Raw genomic sequence first — 24,638 nt, 5'->3', positions numbered from 1 at the left:
TCCAATAGCAAAAATAACCATTCAGACAAATAATTCAGACAAAAAAAGAGAAACCTAAAAATCCAAACATCACTAGCCCACATTTTAGTTTACTGAATTACTGAAGAAATGCGCTTGTACACAAAAGCATATATATTGAAGGAAATTCTCTTGGTTGTAAAGATGCCAGTGGATTTAAACTTTGTTCTACACCTAAATGAGAGAACAATGTCCATATTATAGAGAATTATAGAGAACAATGTCCATATAACAATAACAATGCCTCTATATATCCACCAGGAGACTTGGTTCCAGGAGCTATCTCCAAGCTACATGCCTACTCCTTTGGACGATAGTAGCCCCATCCAGAACTGGGGATAACCCATCTCCTATATAAGACCTTTCCATCCATCAGCAGGTTCTCCAGTTTTGGAAAGGTTAAGTTGTTGGTGATTAACACTGAAATTAATTCATATGAACAATCTCTGTGATGTTGCCATTTTCAAATATTCCATGTTTATTATACAAAATGTACATATTAGTGATCCCCCCCATATTGCATACTTGAAGTCTATTGTAGTAAAGAGTTATGTGCTTGGATGACCCAAGCAAAAAACTGAGTTATATCTGTTGTATTTTATCTTAATTATTCACTTTTGTTGCACGTTATATAAGTAATTGTCCTTATATTCCTTTTTTAATTTTTCCTTTTTAATTTTTTTGCTTTGGTTATTGGCAGACTTTTTTTAGAGTTAGCACTTGAGCTTATTAAAAATGATGGTTCACTGTTCTTTCTCTCTTCACCCCTTCCTTCTATTTTTCCTTTTAATTTATTTTAATTTCCATCAACCTTGAAGGAACATTTTGTATCTGATATTCCTAAGAGAGATATATATAGGGTAGGTGGGGAGTGGGTGCATGAATTGAACTTTTGTTAGGAAAGCATGGCATTAAATCTGTTGCATTTTTTCTTTATTGCATAACTTGTACATACTAATTAGGAAAATGTTATTTTCCATACTGAATAAGCCTTTACACATACAGATATGAGCATGTCTCATAGTAACCCAGTTGAACTGCATGATCAATAGGTCTTATTCCAGTCTTTATGTAATGATAATTGACTCAGTATGATTTTTTGAAGATTTTTAGTTATAGATTTCGTACAGTACATTCCAAGTTAATGAAAAGACTGCTAGGAAAGATGACATAGTCTAGTGCTGTTTAGGCTTTTCCTCTTTGTAGACAGGCATACACAGAGAATCTAACCCACCTCACAGGGTGTCTGTTGTGGGGAGAGGAAAGGGAAGATGACTGTAAGCCACTTTGAGCCTCATTTGGGTAGAGCAGCCTATAAGAACCTTCTTCTTCTTCTTCTTCTTCTTCTTCTTCTTCTTCTTCTTCTTCTTCTTGAGTGAGCCTATCTCTAGAAAAATGCATTAATTATCAAACAAATAAAACATAAAGGGAAACATAGATGAATTAATGCCAGCCATTCTGTCATTGTTATGCTGTCCCTTCTGTCCCCTTCCTTGAATTACTATGTCTCACCATGCACTTACTGTGCTAAAGAATGCCTCTGAGATCACAGTCACATGTGTGAGCTACACGGAACCTCAAGGAAAGGGCAGCATAGAAATACAAAAACAAACAAACAAATAAATAAGCAAGCCTGTAATAACTACAGCAATACAAGTCTTCAATCAAAAGGAACTACAACCTGCTTTCAAAAGCAAATTGAAATGTGAAGTACATTTTGGGATCTGTAATAGGACATGAAGAAAGGAAGTCATAACAGATCCCTATGCGAACATTTGCGTGGGATGGTATTTCTGTGTGCGTTAGAGAAGGGCTACATGTTCTTCAACAAACATCTGTTTACCAAGCATGTGGGCATAACGATGTGTATGAACAGGATTTTTATGTGCAAAATAAGTGTTTCACTTCTTTTCCTTTGTAGTTCCTCCTTGATTTTTCTCATTTTATGAAAAACCAGGAGTAGAAAATAGGGTAAGGAAAAGGTAGTTGTCATATACAGGATTTAGAAGAAAAACAGCGGGACAAAGAAGAGTATACAGTCTTTCAGCTGAGTCTCCCAGCAAAGCACACAGCCATCATCCTTTTGCATATCAACAATAAGGATCTGAAATCCCATTTTCTGCTGAACATGGAATGTTGTTTGTATAGGAGAACCATTATATTTTTACAGAACAGCAATCTTGAGAATTAAGCACTTTTTTGTGAATGTAAACATAGTAATAGTAATCTTAGTTCTGACTACTTCTGCTTCATATTTCTCAGCTAACAAAATTACAATTTAAGCAAATATATGTTTGTGTATAATATACATATATCATATGTCCACATGCATTCTAATGTGCAATATATATAATTTGTACTTGCCAATGTTTTTAATTGCCACCAAGGAGTCAGTTAGCTTTGTTTGGAGTTTCAATCAAGTCAGCATTGTTTTTTATATTCTCCTAAAAAGGATTATTATAATAATAAATAGCTAGGGAAGACAATGATGTATCCTCTTGCACTTAAATTAGTTTAATGAGTCAAACATTTGAAGGCTAAACTGTAATAAGTACACAATTGTCAGCAACCCTGATACTTGACATTTTCAAATGTTCTCTTGCTGATCTTTAGTTCTATTTACTCCTGTCTGTGGCATATTTTTAATCGGAAATATTTATTCATCGATTTGTCTTTAAGAACAAAAAAAAAACACATAGTCTCTATATAAATGTGCTGAAATAAACACAGCTAGGTTTATGTATGAACCAAATTAAGTTGAGTCGTTCAAAATCCAAAATAAGAGCCAGCAGTTTTCTATCCTGTATACTTTATCATATTAATACTTCTTTTGGATCTGTAAGTTAAAATTATAATATGTATAATGTGAGCTTTGCAGTGAATCTGATTTACTCTAGACTGTGTCTTTCCAATACTCGAAGATACAAATAGAGGGGTTTCTTTCCCATAATATTTTCCTTTAATTAGAATTTACACTCAAATGCTGTTTCAGACTTCCACATCTTTAGGTGTTGCATATTTTTGGTAATGTTTACTTCACATTTCTTTAGGTATGAGTCCAGTAATCCATGAGCAACCATTTTAAGCACCTTATCAAATTCGTTTTTGAGATCAAATACGTTGATAAGTACTTTGCTAGATGAAAACCCTGCCTATGCTTCTGATCTTTGTGGAAAATATGTTCAGTTGGAACTAATGTGATGTGGGAAGGAATTAGTCTAGTTGTTCATTTCCTTCAGAAAATGCTATTGTAGCAGTTTTGGCTATACATTGGCATGGACTTATCCAAAGATCGGATAGGTGATGTTGTTTTGAAGCTACAGAAGTACAGCATCAGCTTTTCAAGGACTGTGAACAATGAACCATCTTAGTCGATTGCCTTGATCTGTTCAGTGCTGAGAATTGATGTCCTCTTGGTGCACACTTTTCATCTGCCTAGGCAGCTGAAAAATAAAAATACAATAAAATGCAAAGAGTACTTATAAGCACAAGAAGATATATGAACATATGAAGATACAAGTACACAAACAGACGCACAATTGCTTCAGCAAAAAGGCCGCTTACAATGGAGTCCTAAGCAGAGTTAAACCCTAAATGAAGAGACTAACAGTTACTGCATTTAGAACTCCACAGTTAATCTCTAATCAAGGAAGATTAGAACTTCTCCACTGTTGTAAGCCAAGATCTTGATTGCATATAAGGCTGGATGTATATAGCAATCCTTTTTTTCTGGATATTTGTTAATTCAGCTCATATTTACTAAAAACATACCTGGCCATTCACAGCTTGATGACATTGATATATGTGGCATAATCTTAGCCGTAGGTCAGTGTTTTCCATTGCAGCTGATTTAGGGATGGCTGAGGAGCTCTGCCTGTGATACAAGGCTCTTCTTTGGGTATTTATGTTAAGAGAGAAAAATACACAATTAATTTTGCTGAACCTAAAGAGGCATTTAGGCTTGATATTAGGAAAAAAAATTTCACAGTCAGAGTAGTTCAGCAGTGGAATAGGCTGCCTAAGGAGGTGGTGAGCTCCCCCTCACTGGCAGTCTTCAAGCAAAGGTTGGAAACACACTTTTCTTGGATGCTTTAGGATGCTTTGGGCTGATCCTGCATTGAGCAGGGGGTTGGACTAGATGGCCTGTATGGCCACTTCCAACTCTATGATTCTATGATTTGCAGATGGATGGTCATTACTACCCTTGAAGCAAGTAAAGCAGGCTTTCTCAACCAGGGTTTCATGAAACCCTGGGGTTTCTTGACAACCCTGGAAGGGTTTTCCAAATGGGTAGGAGTCCATTAATTTGTTATATATATATACATACATACATACATACATACATACATATTCATACTCTCTATTTATATATTAGAATACACATACTCTGTCTTTTTACTAGTATCAGTTCTCAAGGTGATTTACAACAAAGGCGATAAAATTACTAATGAGAGAATGAAGAAATAAATGGCATAGCCTTAGTGTTTAAACAGCACCACCACATTCTGTTCAAATATCAATACAACTAAAAGCTCATTAGACCAAAATATTATTTATGTGCTTCCCAGAGGCTGATAATTAAGGAGCCACACAAGCCTCCCTTGAGGGGAGGGATGACCCATAGCTTCAGAACTTCTACTGAAAAGGCCCAATGTCTTGCTCTTTCTGAAAGTGAAAGGATGCGTGCACACACATACATCCTAGAACCTTGTGATATTTTCTTCTGTTATTTTGGGAAGCTTATTTGTTATAATGATTTTACTAGCATATACCCTAGAATTCGATGGAGGAAATTGAAACAGCCACTCCATTTGGAGGAAGGCTCCATAGGTAGAACTTTCTCCAACCAAAACTAGGATATAAGGTTTTGTTACTTTGGATTAATCTTGCCAGCCTCATTGGTGGGGATCCCTAACCTGGATCTCCTTTGCCCCGCTACTGCTCTGACAGTGCTAGGAGTGGGAGAAGGAGCAATTACAAGATGGCTGTTTGGCTGATAGTGTGACATCACTTCCAGGGTAGATTCAGAAGTGATGTCAGTACTCTCTAGGAATCACTGGAAATTCTGTCATAAACAGGATGAAGAAGCTATCTGATGAGTTAAAAATGCTACATAGCTAAACTCCGCAGCAGGAGCACTATTTAGATTATTTGTGGTAAGACTTGGTTTATGGCAAAGTTCTTAGGTCAGATAATTATTAATTTCCATTTTCAATCTCTGTTATGTCCAAAAAAATCAGTCATGCATGTTGTGAGAATTGGATGCATGTTGTGAAAATTGGCCCTGTGTGTTTAGTAACTTATTAGTAAGTTATTTATAAAAAGACTTTTCTCTTGACAACACTGAAGTAAATCTGAGTAGTATATCTCAACACATTGATCATGTATTATTATGACTTTCCATTTATATGTTACTCAAGGTATGTGAACAAATTACTCGAAAAACCAATAGGTCACGAACTACTGACTAATCCATTGATTACTGCAATGTTGAAAATATTGCTACAATTTGTGTTGATGCTTAAGAGAACCATGAATTAGGGGCAATGCTTTCCTAATTAATATTATAACATACTTTACTTTAAAAGATCCTATGGCTAAGTAAAAAGGCAATAGAATTTCTATCTCCAGTGCCCAGATATTTATGTCATACAAAGTCACAGTTATTTAAATATTTATAAAATGAGAGGCGAGAGAAGCACTTTTGAAAAGCAGTTAATAATGGACTGACATCAAGGGACCCATCAGTATAACTGCAAAGTGCTTTGCAACTCCAATAGCTTCACTAGTGCAGAAGCAGGCCATCAAATTTAATTAAAAGCAGTCAAAAATAAACTGAAAAATTGAACTGTAAAAGCCAATCCTTTGCCAGCAGCTGAAGGCAAAGAGAAAGAGAGCCTTGAAAGTAATAATGAATTGATAAGCCTTACTGCCTGCAACTTGTAATTTGCCCTGTCAGATTTTAGTATCAGTTAAACTAGATTAATAGAGCAGGTGCTGATTCTCTATCTTAAATCCTTCTTTGCCGTCCTTCTCTTATGTGTGCCCATGATAAATGGAAGCCAGAGTGGGTCAAATTTTCAATTTGTTTCTCGGCTTGCTCACATCTTTTAAATAATTCTGGCATCTGCACTTACAGAGATGTAGAACAAAGGCTCCAGGACAATTTAGATACTGAAATAAACCTTTTTATTGACTGATTTTTGGCCCTTGTGAGGAACTATATTGCCTTTATTCAATGGGGTTGAAAGTAGCTGCAATGCAAGCTACTGACATCTCCATCTGCCACTAGAGGCTCTCATGGTGAAATGAATGCTAAGAAGGCTCATTTATAATGGGATGGGACTAACACATTTATTGCTGCTTTAAATGCTGAGATTAATGTGAATCTGTGCAAACTGTACCACAAGGACAAAAACAATTTGCTTGAGATCATTTAATTTTTTTATATAATAATGTTCTTTAATGAAGCTAAAGCCTCCCTGCTGTGACCTTATTATGTTTTTCAACATCAGTGTGAAACAGATTACTTTGAATTGTAAGAGAGTTCATGAAACAGCAGGAATTTTGCAAGGGAAGATCAATTACACTTTTTTCTTCTTCTTCAAAACCATGAATCTGGAACTAGTAAAGGTTAGTTATAAATCCACATATAGTAAAAGCTAAAGATAAGTATAAATGTAGTCAAATCAATTTGTTTACAAACAAACAAAAACCTCAAAAAGGTGACTTTAAAAACATAGTGAGACAGTTTTATTTGATATAGTCAAACCTCAGATTATATGTAAAAAAAGTGTTCTAAAAACTTTTATGAACGTGTGTGACATTTGACTTTTATTTATTAAAGTTATATGACTGAATTGGAAGAAGTAGTGGTTGATTGATTTTGTTTTCCAGCTGCTAAGATGCTTTTAAGAATAAGTTCAACCGTGTTTCACCCATCTGAACACATGATCGTAATTGCTAGCAGTGGGGCAGGCACTGGGGAACAAGGAGAGCTCAAATCTTGTCCTACACAGGTTGGCCAGGCTTGAAACCTGGTGGCTGTCCGAGCACAGCAGTGACCAGGTGTGACCATGGCCTGGGCAGCACAGTAGGCTTTAAAAGGACAGCTGAGACAAGCTGAGGCTTCTTTGCTGCCTGCACCAAAGAGGTTCACTGCTCTCACCCTCCCTCCCTGTATTATATGTCTTCAGTATGTCTTTGATTGTATCTCATTGTGCCAGAGCTGCAGTTTTGTTTGTGGCTCGATCCTTTGGGGGACTGAGCCTGTACCTTTGGCCAGCTTTGCCTATTTTAGGAGTCTTCTTATGAGGCTGTCATGTGTTTATGCAGCAGTTTTCCCTGATGGAGAATTAAGAGGACCCCAATAGAGGCTGATGCCCATGGGCTTCACCTTCTTGGCGGCCCAGCAGGCCTAATGGGTAGGCAGAGCTAGACAGAAGTGTTGCTTGGACCTTGCGGGTGGACTTGCTGGTAGGTCTCCTTCCCTAGGGTCTGCTGACTCCAGGATGGGGAGTAGTGGTTTTATGGATCCACCCCGTCACACGTGGTTTGCCTCCACTGTGTTGTATAACAATAAAGTTGTGGCCTCAACCTTTACAAAACAAAATGCTATACATATCTAAGTTTTGTTTTTGCTCTGGTACTGTCCATCTCCTACCCTGCAATTAAAAAATAATCTGTCAGTCAACCCAAATGGTATTAATTCCAACTAACCATAGATGGTGTCCTTGTACCTGTTTGGCAGGCAGTATTTCATTCCCACCAATAATTGGTTATAATTTGCAGGATGGCTTACATAAAGATTTCAATCTAGTGATCCACAAACAGAAGCATACATGAATTCAATTCAGTTCTGATCGTGCAAGATCTTGAGCGACTCTAGGTATTGTCTTCCTTGTCTATTATAGGTCCTAGAACCTGGTTGCACAAAATCTTATATAAGTAGAAACCTATGTAGGGATACAATAAAGTTTGATTTTGTGCAAAAAGTTACCACAGAATTCATATTGTTTCTGCTTCCAAAAGAACTGTAACATTGGCAGACATTTTGTGCTTCAAGCAACCCATAATCTCATGGATCAATATTTGTACTAGTGTAGTTTTCTTTCAAAATCAAATGGATGGAATAAGTGCAGAAAAACAAAAGAAAACCAAGTAATAAAACTTTGTTTTACTGAAGGTGACATGATTCATTACACTTCTTCCCCATCCTTGCTGTACATCACTGAATGTTACTGCCAAGGACATACATGACATTATATCAAAGTACAGGGAGACACGTTACCGCTGCCTGAGCACATGGCGGCCATTGTGCATGGGGGTGATAGCATGGTGGTAATTAAAATAATTGCAACCTTCTGATTGATCATACAGTTATTAGAGGTTGACTGTAGTTCTGCATATTGATTTGACTCTTTTATCAAGAGAGCAGTATGTTCTTCTCCAGAATGTAGCTTCCCCATAAGTCAGAGGATGGAATGTTTTGAGCAGGGTCAAGTAAGTCTTATTTTGTGCACCAAGGCCAGAAGGCATCAGTTAGTCATTAAAATATGTAAACCTTGGAGGCTGGGATTTATGCCAAGCAGACCCAGATCCCTATCAGCAGTTCTGGAAGGCGGCGTAATGACTGTAAGGTGTTGTAGGGAAGTGGATTGGGGAGGTAAATGATCCTATAATCCTGTCCATCTGGGTGCAGATCGTACACATGGGGGGGGGGGCGGATCCACAGATGCCAGCCTCCATGTAATCCTATTGTTCTATGTGCAGGTTTGGGAATTCCCCTGTGTCAATATTTCTTCTGTAGTAAAAATATATAAAAGGTCTCTCAGTATGATTAAATGGGGGCTGGGCAAAAGATGCCTATTTATGCTCTTTGGCTATCAGGGGTGGAGTACCCAGCTAGCGCAAGGATGCCACGAAGCACTAGGTGAGCATGAGGCAGACCAGCATGAGGTGGCTGGCATAAAAGGAAACTGTGAGAACCATTGGGACTTGAAGATGGTTATTAGATCCCCTCACAGTCGTCTCCTCTCCAGACTAAACAGACCAAGCTCCTCCCAACTTTTCCTCATAAATCTTGGTCCCCAAACCCATCACCATATTTGTTGCCCTCCTCTGGACATGCTCCAGTTTGTCTACATCCCTCTTCAACTGGGGTTTCCAAAACTGAACACAGTACTCCAAGTGAGGCCGGACCAGAGCAGAGTAAAGCGGTACCATCACCTCTCTTGATCTGGGCACGATATTCCGTTTGATACAGCCCAAAATACCGTTCACCTTTTTAGCCACTGAGTCACACTGATGACTCATGTTCAATGTATGGTCTACTAAGACTCCTAGATCCTTTTCACACATGCTGCTGCCAAGACAAGTCTCCCCCATCTTATATTGGTGTATTTGGTTTTTACTACCTAAACGCAGAACTTTACATTTGTCCCTATTGAACTTCATTTTATTCAGTTTAGCCCACATCATCCTGTATTCTATTGCTGTCTTCAGTTGTGTTTGCTACCCCTCACAGTTTAGTATCATCTGCAAATTTAATAAGTATCCCCTCTAATCCCTCATCCAAATCATTTATAAATATGTTGAACAACACATGCCCCAGGACAGATCCTTGGGGTACTCCACTTGTCACTCTTTTCCAAGAAGATGCTAAACCATTAACAAGTACCCTCTGGGTACAATTTGTCAACCAGTTATAGTTCCACCTGACAGAATTAGGATCCATACCGCATTTTACCAACTTGTGAACAAGAATATCATGTGGAACCTTATCAAAAGCTTTACTGAAATCCGGATAAACTATGTCCACGACATTCCCCTGATCCAGCAAGGTAGTCACTTTCTCAAAAAAAGAGATAAAGTTGGTCTGACATGACTTGTTCTTGCAAAACCCGTGCTGAGTCTTAGAAATCACAGCTCTCAGTTCCAGCTGCTCAAGGACCGAGTGTTTGATTATTTGTTCCAAAATTTTGCCACCTACAGATGTCAAGCTGATGGGCCGATAATTACCCAGATCCTCGTTTTTCCCTTTCTTGAAGATGGGGACAACATTTGCCCACCTCCAATCATCTGGCAATTCACCTGTTCTCCAAGAAGTGTCAAAAATAATGGACAGAGGTTCAGAGATGACATCTGCAAGTTCTTTTAGTACCCTTGGATGCAGTTCATCTGGCCCAGAAGACTTTGTTTCATTTAAAGAAACTAGGTGTTTGTGAACTGCTCCAACGGTGATCCTAGGCCACCATTCCCATCCCCCGTGTTGTGTTACGTTTTTGCCACATTGATCACTATTTCCCTCACAGGAGAAGACTGAGGAGAAATAGGAGTTAAGCAGTTCAGCCCTCTCTTTATCATCTGTTATAATTTCACTTTCTTGTCCTCGCCATGGTCCTATTGTGTCCCTATTCTTTTTCTTGCTTGAAATATAACTAAAGAAGCCGTTTTTGTTATGTTTAGTATTTCTTGCTAGCCTAAGCTCATATTGAGCTTTAGCTTTTCTAACACTCCCCCTACAATTATTGGTTATTTGTTTATACTCATCCTTGGTAATAAGGCCTTCCTTCCATTTCCTAAATGACTCTTTTTTATTCCTCAAATCTTTTGACAACTGCTTATGGTGCCAACTCCTTCCATCTTTTCTTCTCAGGGGAATTGTTTGTGATTGAGCCTTCAGTACTTCACTTTTAAGAAACTCCCAGCCCTCTTGGGCTCCCATCTCTTTAAGTCTTTCTGACCACGGGACTCTACGCAACATACCTACACTTGCTGCTAGCTCCTTCCCCCATTCTCACCCGTGCCTTTCATCTTGTGGTATCTCAGATTCTTTTATATCTTGTCTCAGCTTGCAGTTTTTGGTGGGGGCAGATCCTGGTGGGCAGAGCTCATGACTGCGGGCTGGGATTATGCCAGTTCACAGAGCCTCCTTAAGAGGTTGTAAATGTGTATGGTGGCTGACTTCTGGACTGAGGAGCCAGCTGCCTCACATCACGGGGTAACTAGGGTGAAAACTGCACGGAGCTTTTATTCCAATCCCAGGTTGATTCAGTCCCTGCTGTCTACACAGAATGTGATTTCCGTTTGGATTTTGGGCAATTTAAATTTTCCTTCTGCAGCAAGAAGGATCGATCTGGAATGACCCTACCTTTATTGTGCAATATCTTAGAGTGCTTTTAATGCTCAATATTTCAAGATTTGGATTGAGAAAGCAGGCTGTTTTGAATCTGTGCTCTCCTCCATGGTAGAGAACCTCTGATAGGCCAAACCTGCTCATGTGACAAGCTTGCCTTAAAGTAGAAGCCCCTAATTTCTTTCAACTTCTGTTGGTCTTGGATTTTTTCTCCCTTCTCTGCCTTCTTCGATCCTCCCCTCCCCCCATCCAAGAAAAGAAAAAGGCTCCCTGCTTGGCTCCTCTTTCCCCCCCCCCTTCAAGAAAAGAAAGAAAAATGTTTGGCTCCCCCCGCCCTTCTGAACTACCCTAACCACATGCAGAACACTTTTCTGTTTCAGTGGGGAGGGGGGGAATCAGAAGACCCGAGTTCAAATTGATCTGCATTCAACAGGATTGACAATGGAATAAACAAAGTAAGTGCAGACTCTGCCAAGGTAGCTCCAATGAGGTGGCTGCCCATCGGACTTTCTATGCTTAACTTCCCAGGGGTCCTGCAGGATTGATCGGGAGAAGGCTCTTGACTAGTCAGTTGCTCAATCACTCAATCCCCATGGGTGAACCTGCTGATGGTTTTCCCTCTCCATGGGGCTGTGGTCTGCTGGCTGCAGCATGGAGAAGTGCAGTTCTGAGATCCGACCCCTAACCTTTCGTGTGCCTTCACTCATTTAAATAATACTAAAGCTGTGGCCATGGTTATGCCAAAATCATATTTATGTGTGGTCTGAGTTGTTTGCATGGCTGAACCCCCCCCCCCACCTAGCAATGATCCTTCATATTATGTTGAACAGAGTATGAAGTGACAGGTAACTGCTGCTTTATTATTATTTTTAAATAGCAGTTTTTGTGATGAGGACTATATAAGTGAATGCTATAACAATGAAGAAACCAACCTAGCTATGTCAATGAACAAACATTTCTGCAACATTAAAAAGAAATACTCCATTTCTGGACATCACTGGCACTAGGATTGATTGTTGTTGCCATAGCCCATTTATTTTCATTTCATTTGTAATGTTTATCAAATGGATAGTTTATAACTTTGTGCTGGACTACTATTTTGTATAATGGAAAACAAATCTCTTAAATTACACCAGGAGAGCTATGCTGAATGTATTTTACCTGCTGGAAATATTTGGCTGCTTCTCTTTACTTTTGGGGGCAGAAGGGAACCCAGAAATATAGCTTTTAAAAATTTAGCATCTGGTGAACTGGCTTCTAGCTAACTAAAATTTGGAATATATACAAGTTTATAAGCTGCTCATGAATGTTTGGAGATTTTCCATGCAAATTATATTTAATGTTACGTCTGCCAGAACTGGTGTGGATTGGAATGGCACAAAGTCTATAAAACATAATTACACAATTCTAAACAGACTGTAGAGGGGAGGTATAAAAATGCTTGTACTGCTAATATAAGTATGTATCAGCATCTAAAGATTTATTCAATATGATGTTACAATATTTTTTCCCAAAATGAACATATTTGACATTAGAAAAAAAGAAGAGTTCTTATATGTTGCATTTCTCTATCAGAAAAAGTCTCAAAGTGATCGTTTACGCACTGGAGGTTTCATGCCAGGCTGCAGGCTGGAGTTTTAGTCATGGCAGGTTGCCCCACTTCTTCCTGCACCCACATGGGGGAGAATTTGGCCCGGTGCATCTCATCCACCCTCGATTTGTGTTCCTGCATGGAAGCTGAGACAGTGAAGTTCCCAGTGCATAAAGGGTCAGTGACTTACAATCGCCTTCCTTTTCCTTTCCTCACAAAACACCCTGTGAGGTAGGGGAGGCTGAGAGAGCCCTGATATCACTGCTTAGTCAGAACAGCTTTATCAGTGCTGTGGTGAGTCCAAGATCACCCAGCTGGCAGCATTTGGGGGAGCGGGAAATCAAACCTGTCTTGCCAGATTAGAAGTCTGCGTTCCTAACCACTACACCAAGCTGATTCTCTGTACACCAAACTGGCTCTCTGTTGTGACACACTGTGCTGAGTTTATTATTCTGTTTTGAGAACTGAGAGTTAGATTACAAATAGCATTACGTACTTACTTATATCACATAACAATCTCATTGTCCCAAATTAAAAAAAAGAAGAGGAGGAGGAGATCGTAAGGAATGGGGATATAAGAGTTGAATGAGGTTAGCATATAAAGTAAGAGGAGAAACCAATATCCTTGTTTTGTTTTTGTTTTTTATTATTATTTTTTATTTTTATTATATATAAAGCATTTACAGAAAGATGAAAAAAGAAAACAATGACCAGCTAGCAAAGTAATTATTGATACATATGAGAATATCTTATTATGAGCTCCCCCTCACTGGCAGTCTTCAAGCAAAGGTTGGATACACACTTTTCTTGGATGCTTGAGGATGCTTTGGGCTGATCCTGAGCAGGGGGTTGGACTAGATGGCTTGTATGGCCCCTTCCAACTCTATGATTCTATGATTCTATGATTATCTTAAGAAGTATATAGTCAGTTCCTATCGCATATTAGCCCTAACCTAAAAGTTGCTGCTGTCTTTCTTAGCAAAGTAATTATTGATACATATGATAATATAGTCTGTTATTATGTGAAGTAGTATATAGTCAGTTCCCGTTGCATATTAGCCCTAATCTAAAAGTTACTGCTGTCTTTCTTAAGAAAGTTCAGGTAATTGTTCCACTGTTCTTCAGGTGGTCGCAAAAAATGGAATTGTGCTCTTTTCCATAATGTATCTGCTGGTAAGTCTTGAAAGATTTGTGCTTCTTGATCCACCAATTTCAGCGGCGTCTCCCGATACTTTTTGAGTAGATTGTTTCTTGCAGCCTTGCTGTCAAAGCTTACAAAGATATCTCTTCATTGTTTCTTGCGTGCAGCCACCTTTGAATAAACTCTGTATACTCTGTATAACTCTGTAATCCGGATCTCTTCCTCCTCTAAATAGTCTTCCAGGCTTTCGGTGATTTCCTTCCTCAGGTCTGTTTTCCCAAATTCTTTCGAAACGCCTTTGATTTTTACGTTCCTAGCTTTAGATTCTACTTCCAGGACTTCGAGTTTGTCTTCTGCCACTCTCTCCTGCTCAGTTATCAGTTAGTCACTCTCCATGTTCTGTCAACAACTCCCGCTGGGCTCTCCATCGTAAGATCTTAAGCTCTTTCTTTTGTTTATTTTAATGAGTTTATTTAGCTGGCTTGCCTCCCATCCGAAGAAAGAATTCTCTTGCAAATTGGTTAGAGGGGGAGAAGGGTGGCTAGTGCCTGGCTTTAAAGAAAGAGAAAGCGAACAGAGAACTCACAATCTTTATGTTGGTAATTCACCAGACTGCCGCTCCTTGTCTTGATTGTTCAAGCTGGGAAGAGATAGCCTGAGAAGAATGCAGGATTTTCTGTGGCTGGTTGTTTCAAGATTAGAAAGTTGTTTTCGACAATGGCGCCATTATGGCCCCGAGCACAAGCAGCGATGATCTGGAGAACTTAGTCTCTGCGGATCTGTAGGACCCTCAGGATGCCGTTCCCGGCTCCTGGGGCGACCAGTGAGCGAGGTTTGTGCACCTCGCGCAGGTCTGCCAGGTGCTTCTGCTCCTGGCCCTCTGCTTGGCTCGGGAGCCCATTACAAACTGCGCTAGCATGGCACCATCTTTCTGTCATCCAACCAATATCCTTGTTGAGTCATGGAAATTCCAATGTTTTAAATTTTGTAATAATTTGTATTTTTCCAGTCTCTATTTCTAGTCTGTTCTTGAAGTTTCTTTGCAATAAAACAGCTACTTTGAGGTCCCTTAGGGAATGTCCTGGAAGGTTGAAGTGTTCCCCTACATGTTTCTCAGTCCTGGGATTTAGTGGGAAGGATGAGCAGAAGTCCAGCTAATTTATCTTCTCCTCACTCCAAGCAGTTTGCAAAGCAAAGGAGAGAAAATAGCTTTTTCTCCACTCCTTTTTGGAATGCAGATATTAGAAGTTGATCGGCTTTTTAACTCATTCAGAGTCCCTACTACCCTCCACACCTTCTGCCCCACATGTGCAGGATTACAGCTGGTCAGGCAGTGTACTATCCATCTCTCTTTTCAAACATACCAAGTCTTCTCTCTCACTCACAGAGACATCAACAAATAGGGTATCCAGTCTCCTCATTCAAACACTACACAGAACTACTGGGATTGCTTCATTCACATGCTGCCATCATTTATGCAAATTATAAGGTATATAGAAGATAAGGTATATAGATAGATTGTATTAGATTATATATAGGCCAAGTAGAACATTTTTCCTTGTCAGCTTTAAGTTGCTCTTCTGCTCAGCCAATCTGGCTCTTTCTCAGCTCAACTAACAGCTGTTTTCCTTATCAGCTCCTTCTATTGTTTTCTGTTGGTGGCTCTTAGGAAGAGATAGAACCTAACATGTCCGTCACAGAAGGATGGCATTTGTCCCCACTAAGTTCCCTTGGGGGAAGGGAGATTAAAACCATTTGCAATACACATATCAAAATTATTGCTTCAATTCTCACCCATCTTGAAACAGAGGTAATAGCTCTCTTTGTCAACTCACAATGTAGCTATTTTGCTGGGGCTATAGGATGGGTAAGAGCCTTATTTCCTGCTGATAAGCTGCAAGTCAACTTCTGATCAATAGGCAATTGCAAATGTCTTCAGTGGCTGATGGAGTTACTTCACACAATCTGAAAATATCCCTGATATTGCCTCACAATCTGATCATTTCAAACAGGTTCATGGAGAAATTAATGACAAACAGAACATTGTGGAGGACCATTTCCGCACTTGGAACTTTTAGAAACAAAATAATCAGACAGTTTAGAAACAAATTATGAATTTTTCAACCAGTCTTATATTTTCCTTTGGCAAGTGGATAATGGGAAGGCAATGTCCAGGATGCAAGCGGCCGGCCCAGGATGAGAGTGTTTGATGACTGAGGAGGAATCTGGAAGGAATCCCAACACCGGCTGGTCTGAAGACTTAACATAAACAATGACACTGACCTTCCATTAGGGGACTTTGGCTGAGAGTATTTTCTATTGATATCTATTTTAAATATTATATCTAATTTAAAAATAGGCTCCCTTTATCTTATTGTTTATTTGAATAAAGCTTCTTGCTAGGAGAATCATAACAACGCATATGTTCATTATAAAAAAAAATTAAGTGGCATCTAGTGATATTAGTAACAATACCAATTATAGAGCCTAATAATAAATAATCTTTTACACTGTCAGAGTTAGTAATGCAGCAAATAATCATTATACTTTTCTTCTCAATGGTAAAAAGAATAAAATGGAACACACGATTCTGTTAATTTGCTCCTTATGAACTAATGGCATTCTGGTGGGTGGAACAGCATGGAGCATGTACTAACAACTGCAGCTTCACTGCTCTGCTACATTTGGCAATGTAAAACTGTTCACTGGAAAAGGGGAAAAGACAATTAAATAGAAACAAGGGAGTACTGGAGGAAGGTCATGTTCTCTACCTGTCAGTATTGTAGTTCAAGGCAAGCAAAACATTTAGTTATCAGAAAGGTGAATGCTTTGCCTATTATCAATCCCCATTTACATTTAAGCAGTTGGCTTTCAATTTTACCTCCCTCCCTTCAGCTATACTAATGGAAACAGACAATTTCAGTACATGAAAAAAAGTTCATAGTGTGATTGAAAGCACTTGTAAGAAAAACAAAACAAAAATTATAATAATTGCTAAAGTTTGGCTATGTGTTTTTGTTTGTTTTCTATAGAACGTTACATAATGAGTGATCTGATTTCTCTAAATTTAGAATGTATGTTTCAGTGTAGTGGTTAGGAGTGTGGACTTCTAATCTGGCAAGCCGGGTTTGAATCTGCGCTCCCCCACATGCAACCAGCTGGGTGACCTTGGGCTCGTCATGGCACTGATAAAGCTGTTCTGACCGAGCAGTAATATCAGGTCTTTCACAGCCTCACCTACCGCACAGGGTGTCTGTTGTGGGGAAAGAGAAGGTGACTGTAAGCCGCTTTGAGCTTTCTTCGGGTAGAGAAAAGCTGCATATAAGAACCAACTCTTCTTCTTCTTCTTCTTCTTTCTTCTTCTTCCACCCCCCTGCTCAATGCAGGATCAGCCCTAAGCGTAGTAAAGCATCCAAGAAAAGTGTGTATCCAACCTTTGCTTGAAGACTGCCAGTGAGGGGGAGCTCACCACCTCCTTAGGCAGCCTATTCCACTGCTGAACTACTCTGACTGTGAAAAATGTTTTCCTGATATCTAGCCTATATCGTTGTACTTGAAGTTTAAACCCATTACTGCGTGTTCTCTTCTCCACAGCCAACGGAAACAGCATCCTGCCCTCCTCCAAGTGACAACCTTTCAAATACTTAAAGAGGGCTATCATGTCCCCTCTCAACCTCTTTTTCTCCAGGCTGAACATTCCCAAGTCCCTCAACCTATCTTCATAGGGCTTGGTCCCTTGGCCCCAGATCATCCTCATCGCTCTCCTCTGTACCCTTTCAATTTTATCTACGTCCTTCTTGAAGTGAGGCCTCCAGAACTGCACACAGTACTCCAGGTGTGGTCTGACCAGTGCCGTATACAACGGGACTATGACATCTTGTGATTTTGATGTGATGCCCCTGTTGATACAGCCCAAAATGGCATTCACCTTTTTTACCGCTGCATCATATTGCCTGCTCGTGTTTAGTTTACAATCCACAAGTACCCCAAGGTCTCGCTCACACACAGTGTTACCTAGAAGCGTATCCCCCATCCAGTAGGCATGCTTTTCATTTTTCTGACCCAGATGCAGAACTTTACACTTATCTTTATTAAATTGCATCTTGTTCTCATTTGCCCATTTGTCCATTGTGTTCAGATCTCGTTGAACTCTGTCTCTATCTTCCGGAGTATTTGCCAGTCCTCCCAATTTGGTGTCATCTGCAAACTTGATGAGTAGTCCCTCCAACCCCTCATCTAGATCATTAATAAATATGTTAAAAAGTACCGGGCCGAGCACCGAGCCCTGAGGTACCCCGCTACTCACCTCCCTCCAGTCTGATGAAACACTATTGACAACAACTCTTTGAGTGCGGTTCTCTAACCAATTCCCTATCCACTTAACTATCTGAAAATCCAGATTGCAGTCCTTCAACTTATCCATCAGAACATCATGGGGAACCTTGTCAAAAGCTTTACTAAAATCCAAGTAAATGACATCAAAGGAATTTCCACGATCCAGCAAACCTGTTACTTGGTCAAAAAAAGAAACCAGGTTGGTCTTGCAGGACCTGTTGGAGACAAATCCATGCTGACTTCCTTGGATCACCAAATTGTCCTCCAGATGTTTGCAGATTGCTCCCTTTAATATATGCTCCATTATCTTGCTCACAACAGAGGTCAGACTCACTGGTCTGTAGTTTCCCGGGTCATCCTTCCTCCCTTTTTTGAAGATCGGAATAATGTTTGCTCTCTTCCAGTCCTCTGGGACATCTCCAGTCCTTAAAGAGGTCCCAAAAATGATGGACAAGGGCTGTGCAAGTTCTCTGGAAAGTTCTTTGAGCACTCTTGGGTGCATTTCATCCGGCCCAGGGGATTTGAACTCATCCAGTGCAGCTAAATGCCTCTCGACAACCTCTGTATCTATGTTAACCTGCCACCCAGACACTATCCTTTGGCTATGGCCATCTCTAGATGTGCCTAAACACTTTGACCTGTGGGAAAAAACAGATGTAAAATAGGCACTAAGCTTTTCTGCTTTCTCTGCATCTTCCGTTAGAATTTGTCCATCCGCACCCAACAGTGGGCCTATTGCCTCCTTTACTTTACGTTTGCTCCTCACATAACTGAAAAATCTTTTCTTGTTACAATGGCCAATCTTAGCTCACTCTCAGCTTTGGCCTTTCTGATGATTGATCTACAGTGCCTAGTAACCTGTAGGTACTCTTCTTTAGAACTCTGTCCTTCCCCCCATTTCCTGAACATTTTCCTTTTCTTTATTAGTTCCTCTTGAAGTTCTCTGTCCATCCAAATAGGCTTCTTAGAGCTCCTGCAGTGTTTTCGTCTTTCTGGGATAGTCATTGATTGAGCATGCAATAGCTGTTGTTTGAGTAGAGCCCACCCTTCACATGCTCCCTTCCCTTCCAGCATTCTCGTCCATGGTATGACACTCATCATGTCTCTGAGTTTATTAAAGTTTGCCCTACGAAAATCCAACATACGCGTCTGGCTACAAGCTTCCTTGCCTCCCCATCTCAAAAGGAATCCTATGAGGACATGGTCACTTCCCCCTAGGGTCCCCACCTCCTTCACCTCATCACCCAACTCTTGCCTGTTGGTCAGTATTCAGTCCAGTATGGCTGAACCTCTTGTGGGTTCATCTACCATTCTTCTTGTTCTTGTTCTTCTTGTTCTTCTTGTTCTTCTTGTTCTTCTTGTTCTTCTTGTTCTTGTTCTTGTTCTTCTTCTTCTTCTTCTTCTTCTTCTTCTTCTTCTTCTTCTTCTTCTTCTTCTTCTTCTTCTATAGAAGTGTGTGTTTTCACTTTATAGAAACTGTTACATAGCAATCGAGAATAATTTTTTCACTCCAAATAATATTTGACTGTACAATGAGATATTTCCTATTACCTCATAGCTGGCATGTTCCAGGACGCACAGAGGACACCAACACAAAGGACACAGACAACTGTACTTCTTTCTTGCATAGTTAACATCAACAGCTTTATTGTTGACATGAGTGTCAGCATACCAAGGGGTGGATCCAGCTTATGGATGGCCAGCAGACCATTCAAAGGCCACTGCACCAACAGGGCAACCATTTTAGGGACTGAGCGACATCCCTGGTCAAGCTCACCCTAACTGCTAGGCCTGATGTGCCCATGGGAGGGTGGTATTGGTGGAGGCCCTATGGACGTTAGCCAGTATTAGGGCTCCCAACATCACCTGCACAGTGAGACAGCTCCTCCCTCCCTAGGGGCGCTGCTCCTCAGCATGCACCCAGCCTCTGAGGTCCCTGATACTGTTCAAGCCTGCCATGTAGGCATGGTCTCTTCAATACTAGGATCTGCAACTTTCCAACCCTGCCAGCTTTGACAAACATATACATAAAGGAATGCAACCAAAAGAGACACAACATCCTGCCTCCAATAAAGTACAGGGAGGGAGGGTGGGAAGCAGTCGTGGCACTGGGAGCTGCAAGACAAAGAGAAATCTCTGGCATAGTCCCACAGCTAAAAAGGCTCCTGGCCAAACCCACTGTGCCTGCCCCTCTCCCTCCCCATAGCCAGATGAGCCTTGTGCTTTCCACAGGCACCATGGGCAGGTGGTGGAGATGTTGAGCCGAACTGCAGCACCTCTTTGGTGGCTGGCTGCAGCCACGGTGGTAATTAGCAATCTGCTGGCGATCTCGCCATGACATATAATAGGCTTATGTTACTTGATTATGGTTGTTTTTGTCTTGTTTTTATGTCTTATTTGTTGTATTTAAGCCACAGTTGTGTTGAAAAGTGGCATGTATTTTAAACCATACAATCATTGAATAGATCATGAAACTGAAATGTGTGAAAGATGAATCTCCAGATTGGTAGTGGTAGTGGCCGATTCCGCACATGTGGAAAATGCTGAGAGGGCAGTCATATGGAAGCAGGGCAAATCCCTGCTCCTATATGACACCCTTGCAGGCCTGGCATCAATCAGAAGCTCCAGGCAAGCTGAACGTGGAATTTTATGAGTTCTCTTAGCCCACTGTGGGGGGCCAAAAGAGCCCCACAGCTCATCTATCTGGTCTCTGGTGACCTTGTTGAATTCACACACAATGGAAAAGGAATTGAAAGTTAGAGCCTATTGGAAGGAACCTTATTCATTCCTTCTGTTGCTCTGCTCACAGAAATTCTTCTTAGAGCCCTGCCACCAGAAAATGGCTGGAATAAGGTTGTTACAAGCAAAGGGATTCAGATGTTCAAGCAGGAAAGGGCTATGTCCAATGCCACAGATTCTATCTACCCTTCAGAGCAGCCATTTTCTCCAGGTAAACAAATCTTTGTAGTCTGAAGATGAGCTGTAATTCCATGGGATCCTCAGGTCCTACCTGGAGACTCAGAATGAATGGTCCACACAGTGTGAATAGAAAGCTACAAAAAACCACGAGAGGGAAAACTAAGCTAAATATATTATTTCAAATATTTAATAATTTATTTGAAATTTAATGAAAATCAGAGTTGCCAATCAAGAAAACCATGCACATAATGTAACAGACTGACAGGGGATCTAGAAATTATAATGCAGCAGCCAGGGTCCTCACAGCAACACCATGGAGGACCCACATTCGGCCCATTCTCCATCATCTACAGTGGTTGCCAGTTGAATTCCAGACCAGGCTAAAGGTTCTGGTAATTACCTTCAAGGCCATACGCAGTCAAGGCCCAGTGTACCTGAGGAGCTGCCTCCCTGCCTATGCCCCTCAAAGAGCTTCATGCTCCGTCACCACCAACCCTGGCCCTAAAGAAGCCCTCTTGGCCTCAAACAGTGCCAGAGCCTTCTCTGCCCTGGCCCCCACCTGGTGTAATGAGCTCCCAGAGGACATCAGCTAAAAAAGTTCCGCAGGGTCTGCAATAGGGAGCTCTTCTACAAGGTGACCAGTAACATCTATAGGACCCCAGTTCCCTCCTTCTCAGAAATCCACCCATGCGTTCTGCTTTGGATCTGTTTACTTTGGATCTGTTTACTTTGTTATATTATCTTACCTCTATTATAGTTTAATGTTAATGTTATTGTTATTGTGAAAAGCTGAGTTCCATGTACAGTTTTCTGCGTTTTATGTAAACCACCCTGAGCCTCAGGGCAGGGCGCTTTATAAATACAATAAATAAATAAAAATAAAGGGAATTCACAGTTTAGGGACTTTAAAATTTCTCAGTTTGATGCAATAGGTAATTTTATAAATAATCGTTTATAGATCTCAGATATGGCATACTTAATTTTCATGCTATTGTCATTGTGTTACATGTTGTACAAACCAGAGTGAAAAATAGCACATATTTCCCTTAGAAATGTCATCCTGAAAAATTCATGAACGCATCAACAATTAGCAATGCAGTTCTACAAAACTACTTTCTTCTTCACTGATGCTATGGAATTGGAATTTCTGCCACTGGTGCAGTCAACCAACATTACTTGCATGTTTCAGTGGTGTCAGCATTTTACCCAGCCTATAAAAATAGCAGGATGACCTCTTCAATTGTTTTCCGTCAATATGAACTGAAAGCTTCTGTAAGAGTGAGCAGGGAAAAAGAAATACCTCATTGGTAGAAAAGTGCCTCATAGATCCCATCCAGAGAATGTAAAGACGTTTCTAGGTATTGGGAATGCTTGAATAGTTACTGTCAAACACTGCATTTTTATAATATGTGGGGCTGTTTTAATCTACTGAAGTGTTCTGCACTTTTGCACAGCATTTTAAGACTGTGACATGAAGTTATATTTACATACATAATATATTCAAACAATGCATGTTGAGTGAGGAGGTCATGATATATCTTTAATTTAATGCTACAATAGTTTTCTGTAGTGGTTGTCATATATTAATGTACCAGTTTACTCTATACATGCACACATCTGCAAAACAAAATTCTTATCAATGTTGTTTTTAAAATGGGAAATTGCATTTTCCTTTCAAATGTGCAATTGTGTACTTAAAAGCCATTAATCAACATGCTAGCCATCCATGGCAGATTTTTATTAACGACATGATGCTAACCACACATTTGACAGACATGCCTCTCCAGGTGGGAATCTGCCTGCCCTATTTAATTTATGATGAATAGGGCATGTGCATCAACAATCAAAAACTATTTAAATCTGCACACACAGAAGATTTCTGGAAGATAATTTGTTTGAATAATACTAGAGAAAACTTGCAGATTAAAGCAGACATGTATTTCTTGAAAATAGATTTTTAAAAATCTTTATATTAGGAAAATTAATCAATTTTCTGTACCAATTTTTACTGAAAAGGTGTGTCAGGGACCATGTGTTAAGTAGGGAATGACTTGTAAGAGGTCAGGTATCTTAGCTTAGGATCAAATTGCTTATGCTTCATGAGGTGACTGACCCCTTAGGAACTCGAGACAGACAAAAGATAAATAATAATCAGCCTTTATTTAATAGAAAGTAAAATAAAACAGGCATGAGACCAACAAATAATAGACACACTAACATGGTTGGGAAGCAAAGAGGGGAAATGAATAGAGTCCAGGAAAGCAGGTCAGTGGAAGAATTATTACCTGTTTTTGAAGAGACAGAGATGGCATGAAGATCAGTAGTGTAATGGGCAACCTGGATGGATCCAGAATTCCAGAGTGGCAATTTGACTTGCCAGCATGGGAACTTTTATACCCATTTGAGGGTGAGTATGTGTAGTGGGCTCTACAAACACAAGGTAGGCTGTCTTAGGGTTGAAACAATAGGTAAATGGGTGCTGATGGGCTCAGGAGATAGATGCAGATGTATGTTGATGGCACTGAAGAAAAGAAACCATCAGGGCAAAATGGGGAAATTCCAGAGGTTTTCAGAGACTGGCTGGATCGGTGGGGGAAGTTTCCATCCTGGCAGAGTGGCTTAGAATCTGTCACAGACAAAGAACTGGGGCAGGAAGCCCTTAAGCAAAAGGGACCACATGATTAGCAATATCATAGAGTGGGGGAAGAAGGAATGCAGAATACATTGAAGGCTGCAGCTGTCAGGTCAGGCCACTAGCTTTGGTCATGCTGAAAAGAAAATGGAGTCTAGCTAGGCCTGTGCTGTGTCTCACAAGAGAACATGGAGTCTGGCTTGGCATAAGCCTAGATTGATAGGGGATGCCACAGGTCACTGGGCTCTGCCAGTCCACTGGTGACGGGTTCTATTATAAATAACACAGTGGCTGGGCCTTAGACATTTTATTTGTCTCATTTGCAACACATTTTACAGAATCTGTTATAGTCATTGGTATACTTTATATCCGTACAGTGACATAAAGCTGATTATTGTCTTGCAGGGGACATTTCCCATGCCCAAGAAGGACACAGGCAGCCATATATTTTGGGGCATAACTTGGTCACAGCTTTATTTTTCATACAGAGAATGGCACAGCATAGGGAAGGATCCTGCCCTCTTGTGGTTAGCCAACTGCAAGGAAGCCCAATCTGTCACCAGGCCACTGCCCCAGGGATCGCCTAGCTACCCTCCTCGATCCCTGGGACACCATATGGCCTGCTGCACCCTCAGGAGGTATCAGATGGTTGGGAACCCATGGGGCATTAGCCACTGGTGGTTTTCCCTGCAACCTGGAACTGCACATCAGTCATCTAATCCCACACCGGGCCTTGCCTCCACACGGCCTCTTATGGAGGCCCCCTTTAAATGGGGAAGCAAGCAAACAGGCCCAGCCTCCTCCCAAATTGATCTGCCCCATCACCAAACCAGTAAGCTATGACAATATTTTGTAAAACCCAAAC

At 40.5% G+C, this 24,638-nt stretch overlaps 1 protein-coding gene across 41 annotated transcripts in view; it reads left to right on the top strand.

Moving 5' to 3' along the window:
• Positions 1 to 24,638, top strand: part of PTPRD (protein tyrosine phosphatase receptor type D) — a 1,533,354-nt gene that overhangs the window by 358,667 nt on the left and 1,150,049 nt on the right. The gene's annotated exons all lie outside the window — the stretch shown is intronic.

The sequence above is a fragment of the Paroedura picta genome, chromosome 7 (genome assembly GCF_049243985.1).
Source record: "Paroedura picta isolate Pp20150507F chromosome 7, Ppicta_v3.0, whole genome shotgun sequence".
Lineage (NCBI taxonomy): Eukaryota > Metazoa > Chordata > Lepidosauria > Squamata > Gekkonidae > Paroedura > Paroedura picta.
The sequence above is the reverse complement of the archived record's forward strand: the minus strand, read 5'-3'. Positions and strand labels throughout refer to the sequence as shown.